Below are 17,064 nucleotides of genomic sequence, written 5' to 3'. Positions count from 1 at the left end.
GTTATTGGGAGAAGGCAAGAGAATGGGGAAGAGGTCAAGGACTGCAAAGCAATACAGCAGTTTAAACATTTCTACACAGTCATTCTCGTTGATACACATGCCTCTAACTCCATCCTGCAATTCACTGTCCATCAAAATCTTAGTGGTACTGCAGCACAGAAAAGATCACCCAACAGGTGGAAAAAATAGGTCTCCGGAGCAGAGAAAATCCCAACAAGGCAGAGAAATTCTACTAACATGAATTCATTCTGTCATGTCGGAAGAGGAGAGCATACTTGGAGATTGCAGTGAAGCTGTAATTGTGTCCATTCTCATGATTGGAGACAAGTCTGAATGCAGTAATTTTAGGTATTCCTGCAATCTGCTGAAGATGTTCTCACTATAATCCTCTTCAGCAGTGTAAAAATTCCTTCCAGAATCAGTATAGGTTACAGCCATGAAGTGGCACAATGGACACATTCTAACAGAAATTATACTAGTAAGGGATCAACTACTGAAAGATTAAAAACTGATAAAGAGGATGACTCACAGTCTTGGGAAGCTTACCTGTGAATAGAATTGTGCAATCTGATGATCTAACAACTTGCCACTTTTCAAATAATTTGTTATGTTCATTCAAAAGTATGGTCAACTTTCCACACTGTAACTCCTAACACATGGTTTTCATTTTCACTGATTGTAACAAGTTGCCTTAAAACCATTAATGCTTTAATGCAAATTTTCCAAGCAAGCATGGGCATGATATACCGCTACAGAACACGAAAGCTTGGAGCACGTGATGAAAACAGAAGTGAACTGAGTTATTGTCGTACTTTATGAAAGTGGCAACATCTTTGTGATTTCTGCAAATACTGACTATAAGGAAGGAATCCTGAAGTTACTGACAATTTTGAAGTATAGTTCCACAAGCCGAACCTACCACTGCAACCAAGATAAATTATTTGGAAAGATAAATAGTTAAAATATTTGTAAACCAGTCTCACTCTAAAATAATCTGTAAGTTTTAATGCCAGCAGTACATGGTCTCAATGAGTTTTAAGAGTACAAGAAATAAGAGCAGCTGTGTAGCCCGTGAGCCTGCTTCTACTCCACCACACTATACGATCACTGGGTACATTGAAAGCAGAGGTCGACAGATTCTTGATTAGTAAGGGCATTAAAGATTCTGGGGAGAAGGCAAAAGAGTGGGGTTGGGAGGGAAAATAAATCAGCCGTGATCAAATGGCAGGGGCATATTCGATGGGCTGGATGACCTAATTCTGCACCCAGGTTTTATGTTTTTTTCCGGCTGACTGCAAGTGCAAGGGAAACATAAGGGACATGAAGAAAGTTATAAAAGACTATTTACACTGTTATGACAAGACAATAAAATCTAATAATAAAAAACCAGTTGCAGCAAAGAACTGTGAAGCATTCCAAATATGTGTTTCATTCTTCTGGTTTACAATATCATCCAAACTATAGGCTGAGGTGCTGCAGCCTATTACTCTGTATAAAACGGACTGGAGTCAAGCTTACTGGATCATCAATACGGATAAACAGATAAATAATTGATTTTATGAACATTAACCTATAGAAAGCCGAATGGCATTCCAAATTAATCCAAGTGCATGGTAACAATGAAGCAAACCCATTACAGATTGCTCTGAGTTTGCTGAGAGGTCAGCTGCAGTAATATTAGATTTCAAAATCTCCTGGCATGTGTTGTCTCTCCAACTCCTTCCAGATCCTCAACTTTTCTCATCAACCGAACTTCTCATTCTCTTGCCCAAATCTTTTCCGCCTACATTTGTTGAAACAATGCAAGGAATTTAATACATTAAAGGATCTAATCAAATTTGTTGTAAAAAATGGGTGCATGTGCTAAAGTCTGACTTCTGAAGGACACTGAAAAGGACTACATACATGAGAAATAAATTGAAGATCCAATCCCGTATCTTTTTGATGTAATTTGCTGGAGTGTCCAATAAGTGAAAAATATTGGCCAGATCTATTCAACTGTGGAGTAGTAGATAGAACAATACAGCACAGGAACAAGACATCAGGCCCACAATGTTGTGCCAAAACAATTAAATTAGTAATCCAATGGTTAACTGAAGTAATCTCTTCCGCCTACGCAATGTATTACCTTCCATTTCCCTCACATTCATGTGTCTATCTAAATGTCTCTTAAAAGTCCCTAATATTTCTGTCTCTACCACCACCTGAGGCAGTGTATTCCAGGCACCCACCACTCTGTGTAAATAAAACTTGCCCCTCATATCTCTGAAATTACCCCCTTTCACCTTCAATCCATGCACTCTGGTATTTGACATTCAACCCTGGGAAAAGACAGGGTCTGTTTACTCCATCTATGCCTCTCATAATCTTAGAAACCTCTATCAAATCTCCCCTCAGCCTTCACAGCTCGAGGGAAAAAAACCCAAATTTGTCTAATCTCTCATAATAGCACATGCCTTCTAATCCAGGTACCATCCTGGAAACCTCTGCTCACCCTCTCCAAAGCCTTGACATACTTCTAATAACGGGGCACCACTATACAATACTCCAGATGCAGCTTTAACAGGAGTGTTATGGAGTTGTGGCCATTGTTCTCTAACTGTTCACCTACTGAAAAGGTAGTCGCCTGGCCAGTCTCATTATCCAATACCAGGTCTAGTACAGCTTCTTGTTGGAATTTAATACTAATTTAAGCAGCCTTCCTGGATGCACCTAACTAATTCTGTCCCATCTAAAGCTCTTGCACTAAGAAGGCCCAAGTTTATAGTAGGGAAGTTTAAGTCCTCTATGACAATAACCCTATTATTTTTTTAAGTTTTCCACTTTCCTTAATCTCCCTGCATATCTGATCTCAATGTCCCAGTGGCTATGGGGGGGGGGGGGGGGGGGGACTGTAGTACAACCCCATCAGACTAACTGCACTCTTCCGACTTTTGAGTTCTATACATATACTCAGTGAACGATATCCCGAGTGCACCTGTGATATTGTCCGATTAGTTGTGCAACTGTCCCTCCTCTTTGACCTCCCTCTCAAAGTATATTTTCTAAAGCATCGAAATCCTGGGACAATAACACCCATTCCTGTCACTCTCTCAACCAAATCCCTGTAATGGTCACATCGTAGTTCCAGTTTTTGATCCATGCTCTAAGTTCATCACCTTTACCCATAATATTCCTAACATTAAAATACACACACTTCAAACTATCCTTCCTATTGTATCTATTACTTTGCTCCTGCTTGTTTTAACTGGCCTTGACATCTACCTTCCTCTCCATCCGCTCACTTTCTGACCTGGTGCTCTGGTTCCCATTCCTCTTCTAAACTAGTTTCAGCCCTCCCAAGTAGCACAAGCGAATCTCCCAGCAAGAATATTGGTTCCTCTTTAGCTTAGGTGCAAATTGCCCCAGAAAAGGTTCCAATGATCCAAGGACCTGAAACCCTGCCCTTCCACCAGTTCCTCAGACATTCATTCATCTTGCCCTGACTAGCATGTGGTACTGGGAGTAGTCCAGAGATTATTATCTTGGAGGGCGTGCTCTACAGCCTCTTTCCTAACTCCCTATACTCACCGTGCAGGACCTCTCCCCCTTTCCACCTGTGTTATTGGTGCCAATGTGCACCACAAGCTCTAACTGCTGAATGCCACCTCCTCCTCCCCCTGTCCCCGAAAGAATATTCTGCACCAACTCTGAGACATCTTGGACCCCAGCACTTGGGGGGGCAATACACTACCCTGGCTTCTCTTTCACAGCCACAGAATCTCCTGTCTGTCCGAAGTATCGAGTTGCCTATCACTATTCACTCTGCCCGACTTTACCCTTTCCTGCTGAGCCTCAGAGCTGGCCACAGTGCCACTGGCCCTGGCTGCTACTCCTGCTGCATCCTTGTAGGGCATCCGGCCCAGCTGGATCTAAAGGGACAGACTTGTTGCTGAGGGGAGCGGCCACAGGGGAACTGCAGTATGGAAGTCACGTCTCAGCTTGGCCTTACCCAGTGGCCATGCCTGTGCAGATTAGTTGTAATTAATAAATCCTCACCTCCTCTCTCAGCCAGTTGTGTAACTGTCTTGCTTGGACACGTCCCCGTCACAGAGACTTCTCTTTTGTTCTTCAGTTCTCCACCCCAACCCCCACACCCTGCTTCTCTGCAACTTAAAACATGTTTGATTTCTAACTTTTCCTAGTTCTGATGCTAGGTCAGTCATCTGAAATGTTAACTCTGCCTCTCAACAAACATTGTCTGCCCTTTGTAGTTTCAGGGTTCACCATTTTCATTCAAAATTTCCATAAACTGGTTATTTTTCCAATTGAAGATGTAACATACATAAAGAAATATATATATATATTTGCATCACATATACTGGGGTGCACTCTACATTTACCTAATGAGGTAACTGCAGCAGATATCCTTAGATGGTGACCAACCTTCACAGAGTGTTTTGACCTTTAACCACTACACGCTCTAGTTGGCAGGTCAGCAGTGGTGATCAAGTCACTGCCCATCTGTTCCTGATTTCCAGCTCAACTCCTCTCACCTGCTTTATAAACAGCAAGAGACTCTTTCTGCTTCCACCCCCACTCTGCGAGCTGCTTGGTTCTTGCTCTTTTCATCAAGGCCCAGCGCAGACAAGCAACCTCCATGCTGACCTGCCCGAGAACCCTCTGTAGCCAATCTCCACAGGGAATAGCCACGTCTGCCATCCTTTGTCCCCGCTCTCCTGGACTAAGGACTGGTACTTCAGGGCCTTCCTCTCGTGAGTCTCCTCGCATCCTTCCTCCCACGGTACTGTGATCTTTACCAGGATGACTTCCTTGTCTTCGGTGGACCACAGTACAATGTCTGGTCCAGTGTGGTTTGCACCACCTTTGGGAACTGCAGCTTCTTCCCCACATTGACCCTCATCTCCCATGATTTGGCAGTTTGCAGCAGATTGGATTTAAGTCTCTTTGATATGACTGGTGTGGCCTTCTCACTGATGAAAATAACTGCCCTGTTAGCCTCTGTGCCAGCTGGTTGGTTTTTACACCCCTCCCGCTCCAGTGTGTCAGCAAGCGACAGCAGGACCTTGTCATGGCGCCACCTAAACCAACCTTGTGTTAAAGCTGTTCTGCATCCTGACGGTGAACCCCGCTGACCACAAAGCTTGCAGTTAGGGACCGAAACGTCGACAGTGCTTCTCCCTATAGATGCTGCCTGGCCTGCTGTGTTCCACCAGCATTTTGTGTGTGTAGCTAGGATCCTCTCTCAGTCCCCATGTGTGCAGCTGGTGTAGGGAGACTGTCATACGTGGACCACAGGAGAAAAGAAATGTGAAAAGGTCTCAGTCTCCAAAGCTCTGCCCGAGTGATCTTACGGTTGGGAAGATCCTATTTTGTCCGGGCGCCATGTGACCCAATTCCACTGCCATCACTAGGTGATTGTAGAGGAATCTTCCTCTCTGGGAACAAAGTCCCCTTCAGCCATTTTCCAGCTTGGTCCAAATCTTCCTGATTATCTTCCACAACCTCTGGAGGAGTTTTGGACATTTCCTATATACTCTGTAGGGAATAGTACTTGATCCTGGGGCTGCAGATGACTTTGCTCCCTTGATGAAATCCTGGACCTCTTGTCAAATGGGCTCTGCCACATCCAGCTCAGTTGCTAGGACTCTTGGTTCGGGGACTTTTGGATTGAATTCCAGTCCCCGATTCCTATGGGGATTGCTGTATGATTCCCACAGAAGTTCTTCCACCTCCTGCTTTGAGCTGGCTTAGGTGCCAAATTTTCACTGGCTGAGAAGAGCCCTGGCAAATCTGAATGGGCTTTTAAACAAACTGCTCTCCCTCCTTTGCTTTTGCATCTGCCCCAGCCTCCTGAGCTTGCACAGCCATTCCCAGTATGCTGGTTAGATGTTTGACACCTTTCTTGTCAGGTGAACTCTTCTTGAATTTTTTGTTCAGGGTCTTTATCCTGCTTCTCAGGTGGTGAATCTCCCTTTCCCTCCTGTTTGGTTGCCGTGATGGTTTAAGATCCCCTTTCTTCTCCACTGCGCTGAATGACTCTTTAGCAAAGTTGAACACAATGACTGCGAGGGAGTTGATTTTCCCGTAGACAGGTCTTAGATTTCAAGTTGCGATCCAGGTCATCATTGAACTGCTCCCACGATATACTGTCTGTTGATCTAGGCCATCTGACCCTCTCTTTCCTTGATGAATGGATTAGGATGTCAGAGGGGCACTCACTTGGTCTCTTCCTTGGCACTGTTGTGGAGGGATCTTCAGCTCTACGGGGTGCTTCCTGGCTGGAGTTCTCCTTCGTCTCACCTTATGTTCATTCCATACGTCGCACTTAAGTCCCCCTCATCTACCAGCCCACACCAGGAATTTACAACATGCAAATTTGACTGCAATGCACATGAGGGTGTAATATACCCTACAACATAATACAGATAACACACAAAAGAAGGTACACACTTCCTTAAGAGTGCACTATAACAAAAGGAAATGGATAAAACTTTATATGTCAATGACTTGGATGACAGAATTGATGGCTTTGTGGCCAAGTTTGCAGAAGATATTAAGATAGGTGGTGGGACAAGTAGTTTCGAGGAAGTAGAGAGGTTAAGAAGGGCTTAGAAAAATTAGGAGAATGGGCAAAGAAGTGGCATATGGAATACAGGGTCAGGAAGTGTATGGTCATGCAGTTTGGTAGAAGAAAGAAAAGGGAAGACTATTTCTTATTGGAGAGAAAATTCAAAAAAATGAGGTGCAAAGGGACTTGAGAGTCCTCGTGCAGGATTCCCTAAAGATTAAATTGCAGATTGATCAGTGGTGAGGAAGGCAAACGTGATATTAGCATTCATTTCAAGGACTAGAATATAAAAGCAAGGAATGCACTGATGAGGTCTCACTTGGACTACCATGCACAGTTTTGGGCCCTTTATCTAAGAAACGACATGCTGACAATGGAGAGAGTTCAAAGAAGGCTCACAAAAATGATTCTGGTATTGAAAGGATTTTCAAATTTGGAGCGTTTGATGGCTCCGAACCCCTACTCACTGGAATTCAGAAGAATGAGGGGTGACCTCATCGAAACCTATCAAATGCTGAAAGGCCTTGATAGAGTGGATGTGGAGAGGATGTTTGTTTCCTATGGCTGGGGAGTCTAAGACCAGAGGACACAGCTTCAAAATAGAGGAGCATCCTTTTAGAGCAGGTAGAAGGAGGAATTTCTTGAGCCAGAGAGTGGTGAATTTGTTGCCACAGGCAGATGTGGAGGAGAGGTTGATAGATTCCTGATTGGTCGGGGCATGAAAGGATATGGGGAGAAGGCAGGAGATTGAGGCTGAGAGGGAAATTGGATCAGCTGTGATGAAATAGAGGAGCAGACTCAATGGGCCAAATGGCCTAATTCTGTTCCTATATCTTAAGGTCTAAAACAATGCATAATTTGGCTGAAGCAAAATGAAATAATTTTGTCTGCAATAGAAAATATCATAAGACTTGTATTTCAATTTTGACTAACATTTCTGCAGTTTCCCCTAGGAGGCAATATTGATCAGCTTCTGTCAGCTAGATCAGCTCAGAGACAATAGAATGCTCTTCGGGTAATGGTATTTTCATTAACACAATTCAGGCATAGCTTGACCAATCAGTCAAGTGGTTATGACTGTGGCTGAATCAATGAATGCTCTTGGTTGATACTGTGTAAATTTGTGGCAGAGAAAACACTGCAGATACTGTAAATTGCTGATTGTAGTAAGCAAGTTACTCGCCAAGCTTTGTAGATGACATTCAATACAAGATGTAATTTGTGAGAGTGCATCAAATAATTCTGACAACTTCCCGTGAGAATGAATGTATGGAGCAGAATTTGTCTACAGAAGACTAAATTTACATAAAAAGGATCTGCATTCAGTATCATAGATATTTCAATTGTTAATTTACCAAGGATCCTTGTTATTGTAAAGGGTACAGCTACTGCCTTGTTCGTTAGTGTTCATTTTGAATAAACAGCATCACTCACGATTTCTTATTTCTGAGGTTAAGATTGCTAAAACTAGATATCGTTTATTCATTATCCAAGAGTTTAGTAACTTGCAACAAAAGGATTTCAAACAATAATTTTACATCTGTCAGATAATAAAGGAAATAACTATCCCGGTATTAGAAAAAAATTGAGGAATAATGATTAAGCACTACCTATTTGTAAATATTAGATGCACTTCATTTAACAGGTACTCTTAGAATCACTGAAGTCTCATGACTGTAATCATATCTTTATAGAAGAAGAAGAAGGAAGCCCTTAACTTCGAGTGGAGTCATCGGGACGCCGTCGTGACGGCGTTTTTTTTAGCAGGCTTTATTTTTATGAGGCCGAGTTGCTAGCTCGACGCTCAACCCAGCATGCAAGGGAGAGCATGCAAGGGAGCCGGCTGGATTCGAACTCAGGAGCCTTCGCTCTGAAATCCGGCGCTGATGCCACAACGCCACCAGCCGGCCATCTTTATAGATCCATTATAATTTATGTTTCTACATAAATATGTGCTTAATATGTGCTTTAATTGATGAATATTTGGATTATACGGGCCACATTGTTTATACTATGATTGTGTTCTGGAAAGCTTGCTTAAATCTGTTCTTTGAAGGCAACTTTCTATAATGTGAGGCTTCTTGGTTATGTAACTATCACATTACAGAAGAACCACCTAAAATGCAAAGTTACCATCTGTACTCAAAACAGCAAACTGTGCCACTGGCACACAGCATTTTATTATTACACTGCATTGCCACTGAATTGATAACAACTACTGGACCTTGCACAATGCTTATTGACAGATATGAAGATAAGGGACTAATATAGAAATATTAAAATATTGTCTGTTTTCTTTCAAATTTAATTTCTGATTTAACTGAATGATGCTATATCGTGATCTGAATCACATTGCACTACTGATCTAGGTGGCCAAATAATACTTAATTATTGTAAAAGCAAATTTATTGAGTTAATTCCAACATTTTGAAATGTAACATAAGAAATAGGAACATAAAGAGACGATTGGTCTCTTAGGGACTTCTCCACCATTCAGTAAGTTATTCCTACACCAGCACTAACCCACTCCCTTGGTTCCATTAAGCAACAACATCTATAAATTCAAGTCTTGAATACAATCGACAAATGAGTATCCACAGTCCTCTTTGGGTTACTTAATATATTACATTAAAATATTCCTCACTTTCCATATATTTCTCATTCATGGAATACTACGAAGCACTTTACAAATGAATTGTTATTTCATAGTTGTGATCTGTTGGTTGCTCTGTAAAAACATTAATGATAATACAAAAAGGAACACAATGCAACAGTTATGAATCTTTTACTTTGTGCGTATAGAGTAGATGTTTGGTAGCACAGTGATTATGTCACTGGATAGCAATCTAGAATCATATTAAGAGTTAAATTTCAACCATACACATCTGAATTAGATTTTTCAAAATTCTGATAAAGCTGTAGTTTATTAACTCAGCTGGCTCTCTGATGTCTAGTTGAGAAGACAATACTCCTTCCATATCCATTTTATAATTTTTCTCATTTATTTCCCTCAAGAAAAGAATGCCACCTGTGGGCATTTTTTACTTTGGTTAACATTTAGAAAGATGAATATATAACATGAATAAAAAAACTTCCTGCACTGTACTCACACCAACCTTTTCCTTCCTCATATATGTTTGGATAGTACTTGATTTGAAGAAAAACCCAGATCACAGGAGCTTTTGACCAAATAAATTGTGTTTGGTATTGAAATTCTATTCTGTCTCCCACCAGAGCTTTCACTGTTCTTGTTTTAGTTTCAACATTATAGCATCTGCTGCACTTTGCTCTAAACATATGCCACAATCCCTATTATACCAGTCAATTATGAAACTAATTTGCACTCTTTAAAGAAACAGTACACAATTAGGAGGTTGCAAATACAGCTCTGGGACAGGTTACTTGACCAATCCGATCGATTGGAGCTTATACTTCATAATCCATTTACCTCCGCCTAGCTTTTCAGCAGGTTCTCTTTGTCTTATTTCAGTTGGCAACAAAGCATCTACGCTAGTTGTTATTCATTTCCTGTGGCCACTGTCTGTCAGGCAAGTAAAAAAGTATCCCTTTCATTTAACAAAATATTACGTATTTATACATATCAGGTTTAAAGTGGCATTATTTAATGAATTTTTTTTCCATCCGTACAATAGACACACCTCTTTGAGTAATGCTGCAAAGTACAGTATTACCACAAGCCCCCAAAGTATTCACTGAGAGTTTAATCATCATAACCATGTAAATCACTACAATCTTTGGGGAGCCTAACTGATTTAACACAGCAGGGGAATGATTTAGGTTATTTATACCTCTCACTTCCATTAAACGCATTTTTTATATTAAAGGGCTCTATGTATATTCTAATACAAGTGCTGTGCTGCTTTTCCTCAAACAGCTATTAAACAATTTCCAGCTGTTCTTACAAATCATAATACCTTGGGATGAACCATACTAATAATTGAAAATCTAATGCACTTACACCGAATCTTACAGAGTATATTGTTTTACAAGGACCTTTGTGATATATTTGTGCTTATATTCTCTCTACTATTTCTCAAACATATCTTTAGGATTAAAAAATGTTATTCCACCTGCCAGTGTCTACCAGCATGAAGTCTATCTTCATTATAATATTTCAGCAGTATAAAACTGATCAATTTTAAACACATTACTTAAAATGTGCAAGTGACCTTCAAATTCATAATAAGGGGATGGAGGCTAAGCAGCAGCTCTCGGAATCAGAAGACTGCAGAGACTCATGCCACTTCAGACAGCTCGTAAGCACAAACTCCATCGCTGATACTTCAGTGCTGTACTGAGCACATGCTGTATCATCAGATACCCTCTGTGGATGGAGACTTTCAGCAGACCGTCTAAATGACGAGAATGCCACCATTAAGCCAAAACTAACAATGAGAAATTAGACCCATTCTAAATTAACCTTATATGTTGAACTGGTTTTATTTAGCAACACTTTGTATCTGGCTAGAGACAATTCCAACCGAGGATTTCCCAATCTCTCTCAGAGTGTTAAGGAATGCTCATCACAATTGCAAATGATACACTTCTTAGATCTTTAGTCTTTGATGAGAATTAAAAAAAAAGTGATCTAAGTATTTACTTCTGTATTTTTTAAATGTACAAATCGACCATTACAATGGTGGGAGTAGATTGAAAATGGCAAGTTGCCAAAAGCTGGTTGGAAATGTGAAGTATTTCTTTTATCTAAATGACCTTTCAGAACCCTTCGCAGAATTTCTCACATGCATCCAATGTTCACAGCAGGAATCATGCTTTCTCTGTTCTGTGGCCCCCACCTGGAAAGTCAGTTTTACCAACGTTCCTTCCACATCCTGATACTTATTTCACTGTTTTAATATTCATAACAGCTTCCAAGGATTTAATCTGTCTTTTGGCCCAGAGAGACTTTTACACCAATTCTGTAACTATTATTGCTTTGAATAACCATAGCTATTAAACCTTGCAGTAAATTTTTAATCTATATCATTCAAAACTCTGATAATTGGCTCCTTCAGGACTTTGGTGTTGCCAAACTTGGGTTTTACAGTTTTGTGGCAATTATTTCAGAGAATGAGATGGAGAAAAATAGGCAGTTTAAGAAAGAGAGAGAAAAAAAGAAATGTGGAAGAAAAAGAAATTAAAAATGCCAGACTATAAAAGCAATATTAGGACAGATACAAGTATTCAATTTTAAATGTAGCTATCCAAAAAAACATTTATTAAAATAAAACAATTGAATTGTGAACACTGTGAGAAGAAATTATTTTACAGAAGATACATTATGATTCAGCATGTCACTAGCATAATCCTTCTGTCTGCATAGACCAAATGTCAACGATCCAAAGGGTCATGCCACCTCTTTAGAGGTGTCAAAAACATACTTAACTGATTTCCATGAGAATTCTATTTTTGCATGCATTTAAATCAGTACAAATACATTTCCATCTTGCATGAAATTTTGAGTAGATTATCAATGTTACTGTTGTTTGGTCTCATTATTTTTCTCCCAGAATGGCTGTTTCAGAGACACTATTACAGAACAGGAAAATAATGCAGCAAGAATTTGGCAAAGGACAGAGCTTTGTAATTCCCAACTAAAATCACCAATACAGTTATGCAGAATAAAACCATGAATATCAAATTTTACAACCTATGTCTTTTGCCTGTGTTCTTTCCAGTTTTTACCCTATAATCACACAGGTTGCTTTTGATTGATGGGCACAATCAAACTGCATCATCTAAATTAAATCTGAATCGATTCTTTAAATGGGGTGGTACTTGAGAGCAATTGTATCTGCAAAGCCTCATTCTCAGATGGTTTTCATGGTGCTATAACTGGCATTAGCTGAAGCACCCTACCTCGATCAGCAAGGAAGTGATAGGCTGAAAGACCTCCTCCTTTCTATAATTTTACCAAGCATTCTTGCATAGTAGAGAGGAATACGGTAATTAGATAGTAAACTGGGATATTCTCCAAAAATGGCTTCAATCAGTAATTTGTTATTGTTGGCCTAAAACGTAAGTAAAACCAAGCCTTTCATCTATAAAGAATTATTTTCACCTGTTCACAAGGTTCACTGGTGATCCAGGCATGACCCAAATCATGTCAAATTCACTACCTTTTTACTCATCTTCTATGGGGAATAAAAGATGGCGCAACTCAATTTCCTTTTTGATTTCAACAACAACTTAACCATATAGTCTTCTTTCTGATATAAAATAAGATTTTCTCCAGGCCTGCATTCACAGCAGTGCAGTGAACAATTAAGTGGGAGAGTAAATACTTGGTATAAATCAATTCAATGGAGTCCTTTCATCTTACAGCTGTAGATCATCCTGAATCAATTACAACACCAGCAGACTAGTTCAGAAAGAAGAGTCTAGTTTCTTCTTCTCTTTCCTTTAAGTAATCATTAATTTCAAGCCCGGTTTATTCAATTTGCTACATGTGTCAACACAAAATACTTAAGAAAAAAGTTCCTGGTGAATCAGAAAAGGTCTGACTTGTCCGTATAATTATCATTAGGCCTTCTAGGTTCTGAGTGATGTCAGTGGCTAAATCATTTAGTCTTGCCACCAGCTCTGTATAAAGGAAAAACTTAGTACAGAACTGGAATGGAAAAAGCCCCTCCAACTCTTGAGCCTCTTTGTTGTTAGATAAGCTCATGGCTGAGTTCTTATTGCAGTACCACTTTCATACACTAACTTCATATTCCTTGACTCTCTTAATAATCAAAAATCCGTTTATCTCTGTCTTGAATACACTCAGTCTTGAATCCATAACTCGAATGGATTTAAAATTACAATGACTCACCACCCTCTTCTCATCTTGGCTCTGAGTGACTGACCCCTTGGTTCAAACCCCCAGCCAGTTAAAGTACCATCATTCCTTCTACCCTGCCCAACTCAGTAATAATTTTGTATGCCCCATTCAGTAAACAAGCAATTATGTTCTATTTAGCCAGGAGTCAGAATACTTTACAACTTTATCCCAACCTTATTTGGCATGGTGCCAAGCAAATAACCAGTTGCCCAATTTTAACGCAACAAAGGAAATGGTTATTGACTTCAGGAAAACCTGCACCGCTCACACCCCTCTTTACATGTGTGGCACAGCAGTGGGAAATGAGCAAACCCCTGTGAGTGCATAGCCCACACAACCTCTCACGGTCTCAGAACACATCCTCCGTAGTCAAGAAAGCTCACCAATTTCTGGGGAGGCTGAAGCAAGATGGTCTATACACAATACTCACAACCTTCTACAGATGGGCAGGTAAGAGCATTCCAATATGCTGCATCACTACATGGTATGCAAACTGCGCAACCTCCCACAGGAGGCCTCTACAATGGGTAGTTAAAACTGCCCAATGCACCACTGGCGCCAGCCTATCCACCATCAAGGACATATACACAGAAAGGTGCCATAAAAAGGCAGGCAATAATCATGAAGGATCCCACCCACTCTGCTTATGGATTGTTTGCCCCACTCTCATCAGGGAAAATGATTTGTGGCATCTACACCAGGACCAGCAAACTCAGAAACAGTTACTTACCCAACAGTTACGGTACTTACATCAGGCTGATCAACACCTGCATCCATTAACCCACTCCACCACCCCACACTACCACTGTATATACACTACGTCTTGTCACTTTATGTACATAAAATCAGTTTGTTGTACATTGTGCTTCTTTAGAATTATTTTTATTTTAATATTTATTATATTTTTTTGTATCTTATTGCATTAATATGTTTTTATTATGCTGCATCGGATCTGGAGTTACAATCATTTTGTTCTCCTCTACACTTGTGTTTTGAAGAATGACAATAAACATTCTGGAATCGTGAATGAGGAGCAAACTATCTCACTGTTAAATGTGTCAATTAACCATCAGACAGGTTGCCTCTCATGCTGAATAAGTGCAAATGAATTTCAAGTTGAAATCTCACTGGACAAAGATTTTCCTCACAACCACTTCCTACAACAATGAAATAATGAATAGCATAAGAACGCTACTGGGGCTACTCAAATTGTTTGGTGTCCCATCATTACACACAAGCAATAGTATTTTATTTGGAAAAGGAACTTGTGCTTACAGGATTCCCTGTGAATGCGGAGCAACGTATACTGGTCAGGCAAGACGCGTAGTGGAAAGCTGCATTAAGAAGCACAGGAGGTATATCCGTTTGGGTTACCAGGAGAAATAGGCAGAAGCAGAACACGGCATTCGCAATGGCCCAAGGATTAACTTCAATGACACAAAACTATTGTGTCACGCCAATGGCTTCTGGAACCACCTGGCAAAGGAAGTCATTGAAATAAAACTAGAGGATCTTAACAAAAAACGAAGGTCTCGCTCTAAGTAAGAACTGGAATTCACTTGTAAATGAGATGGGAGAGTGGAAACCTGATTGGATGAGCACAAACCAATCAGGAGGAACAGATGTTGGGGGTATATATACCACTGAGCTAGACATGCCTAGGCATCATCCCTATTGAAGATGGCAGAGTTTGTCATCAAAACGTCAGTTATAATCAATATCTGTACCCGGCTGGAAGCCCGTTAAGAGTTTAGTATCTTAATTATTTAAGTCTAAAATCCAGCTGTGCCCAAGCAATTCATAACTCGGAGGACAGACTAACTGCAGAAAGTTTGAAGCTCAGCAAAGAACCTCCAGATTTTGAGCATGTGGTCTTGGCAAGGGTCTCTCCACTCTTTAATCCAAGATAACCCTTTATTATTTATTTGCAATCATTGTGGAGTTTAGAAGTGCAACTCCTTCATTTTTGTGCATCTCATACGAGAACATACTCTGCTATGAGACTGAAATTTAGGCAGAACTTCATATTTTGTCATTTTTAGACTATAATAAAATACTATCATCACCTTGCCTTGGTGGACCCAGGGGACCATGTTAAACTTGTATTCCTTGAGGTGCTATGTTATGGCTAACTGAAGTGAAAGTCACAGCCTCAATAAATTGATTACTCTTCTGAAATATGACAGACTGATGGAATGTACTCAAATAAATATACAGCGGCATGCAAAAGTTTGGGCACCCCTGGTCAAAATTTCTGTTGCTGTGAATAGCTAAGCGAGTAAAGGATGACCTGATTTCCAAAAGGCATAAAGTTAAAGATGATGCATTTCTTTAATAACTTCAGCAAGATTACTTTTTTATTTCCATCTTTAACAGTTTCAAAAATAACAAAAAAGGAAAAAGGCCCGAAGCAAAATTTTGGGCACCCTGCATGTTCAGTACTTAGTAACACCCCCTTTGGCAAGTATCACAGTTTGTAAAAGCTTTCAGCAGCCAGCTAAGAGTACTTCAATTCTTGTTTGGGGGATTTTTGCCCATTCTTCCTTGCAAAAGGCTTCTAGTTCTGAAAGATTCTTGGGCCGTCTTGCATGCACTGCTCTTTTTAGGTCTATCCACAGGTTTTTGATGATGTTTAAGGTCAGGGGTCTGTGAGGGCCATGGCAAAACCTTTAGCTTGCGCCTGTTGAGGTAGTCCATTGTGGATTTTGAGGTGTGTTTAGGATTATTATCCTGTTGTAGAAGCCATCCTCTTTTCATCTTCAGCTTTTTTACAGACGGTGTAATGTTTGCTTCCAGAATTTGCTGGTATTTAATTGAATTAATTCTTCCCTCTACCAGTGAAATGTTCCCCTGTGCCACTGGCTGCAACACAAGCCCAAAGCTTGATTGATCCACCCCCGTGCTTAACAGTTGGAGAGGTGTTCTTTTCATGAAATTCTACACCCTTTTTCTCTCCAAACATACCTTTGCTCATTGCGGCCAAAAAGTTCTATTTTAACTTCATCAGTTCACAGGACTTGTTTCCAAAATGCATCAGGCTTGTTTAGATGTTCCTTTGCAAACTTCTGATGCTGAATTTTGTGGTGAGGACGCAGGAAAGGTTTTCTTCTGATGACTCTTCCATGAAGGTCATATTTGTGCAGATGTCGCTGCACAGTAGAATAGTGCACCACCACTCCAGAGTCTGCTAAATCTTCCTGAAGGTTTTTTGCAGTCAAATAGGGATTTTGATTTGCCTTTCTAACAATCCTACAAGCAGTTCTCTCGGAAAGTTTTCTTGGTCTTCCAGACCTCAACTTGACCCCACCATTCCTGTTAACTGCCATTTCTTAATTACATTATAAACTGAGGAAACGGTGACCTGAAAATGCTTTGCTATCTTCTTATAGCCTTCTCCTGCTTTGTGGGCATTATTTACTTTAATTTTCAGAGTGCTAGGCAGCTGCTTAGAGGAGCCCATGGCTGCTGATTGCTGGGACAAGGTTTGAGGAGTCAGGGTATTTATAAAGCTTTGAAATTTGCATCACCTGGCCTTTCCTAACGACGTGAACAAGCCATAGCCCTAACAAGCTAATTATGGTCTGAGACCTTGGTAAGAGTTATCTGAGAGCTCAAATCTCTTGGGGTGCCCAAACTTTTGCATGGTGCT

The 17,064-nt window shown here is 40.4% G+C and overlaps 1 protein-coding gene across 2 annotated transcripts in view; it reads right to left on the bottom strand.

Moving 5' to 3' along the window:
- mrps5 (mitochondrial ribosomal protein S5) overlaps positions 1-17,064 on the bottom strand; it is a 135,263-nt gene that overhangs the window by 37,212 nt on the left and 80,987 nt on the right. The window lies entirely within an intron of this gene.

The sequence above is a fragment of the Hemitrygon akajei genome, chromosome 9 (genome assembly GCF_048418815.1).
Source record: "Hemitrygon akajei chromosome 9, sHemAka1.3, whole genome shotgun sequence".
NCBI classification, from domain to species: Eukaryota; Metazoa; Chordata; class Chondrichthyes; order Myliobatiformes; family Dasyatidae; genus Hemitrygon; species Hemitrygon akajei.
This window is presented reverse-complemented; position numbering and strand designations above follow the sequence as displayed.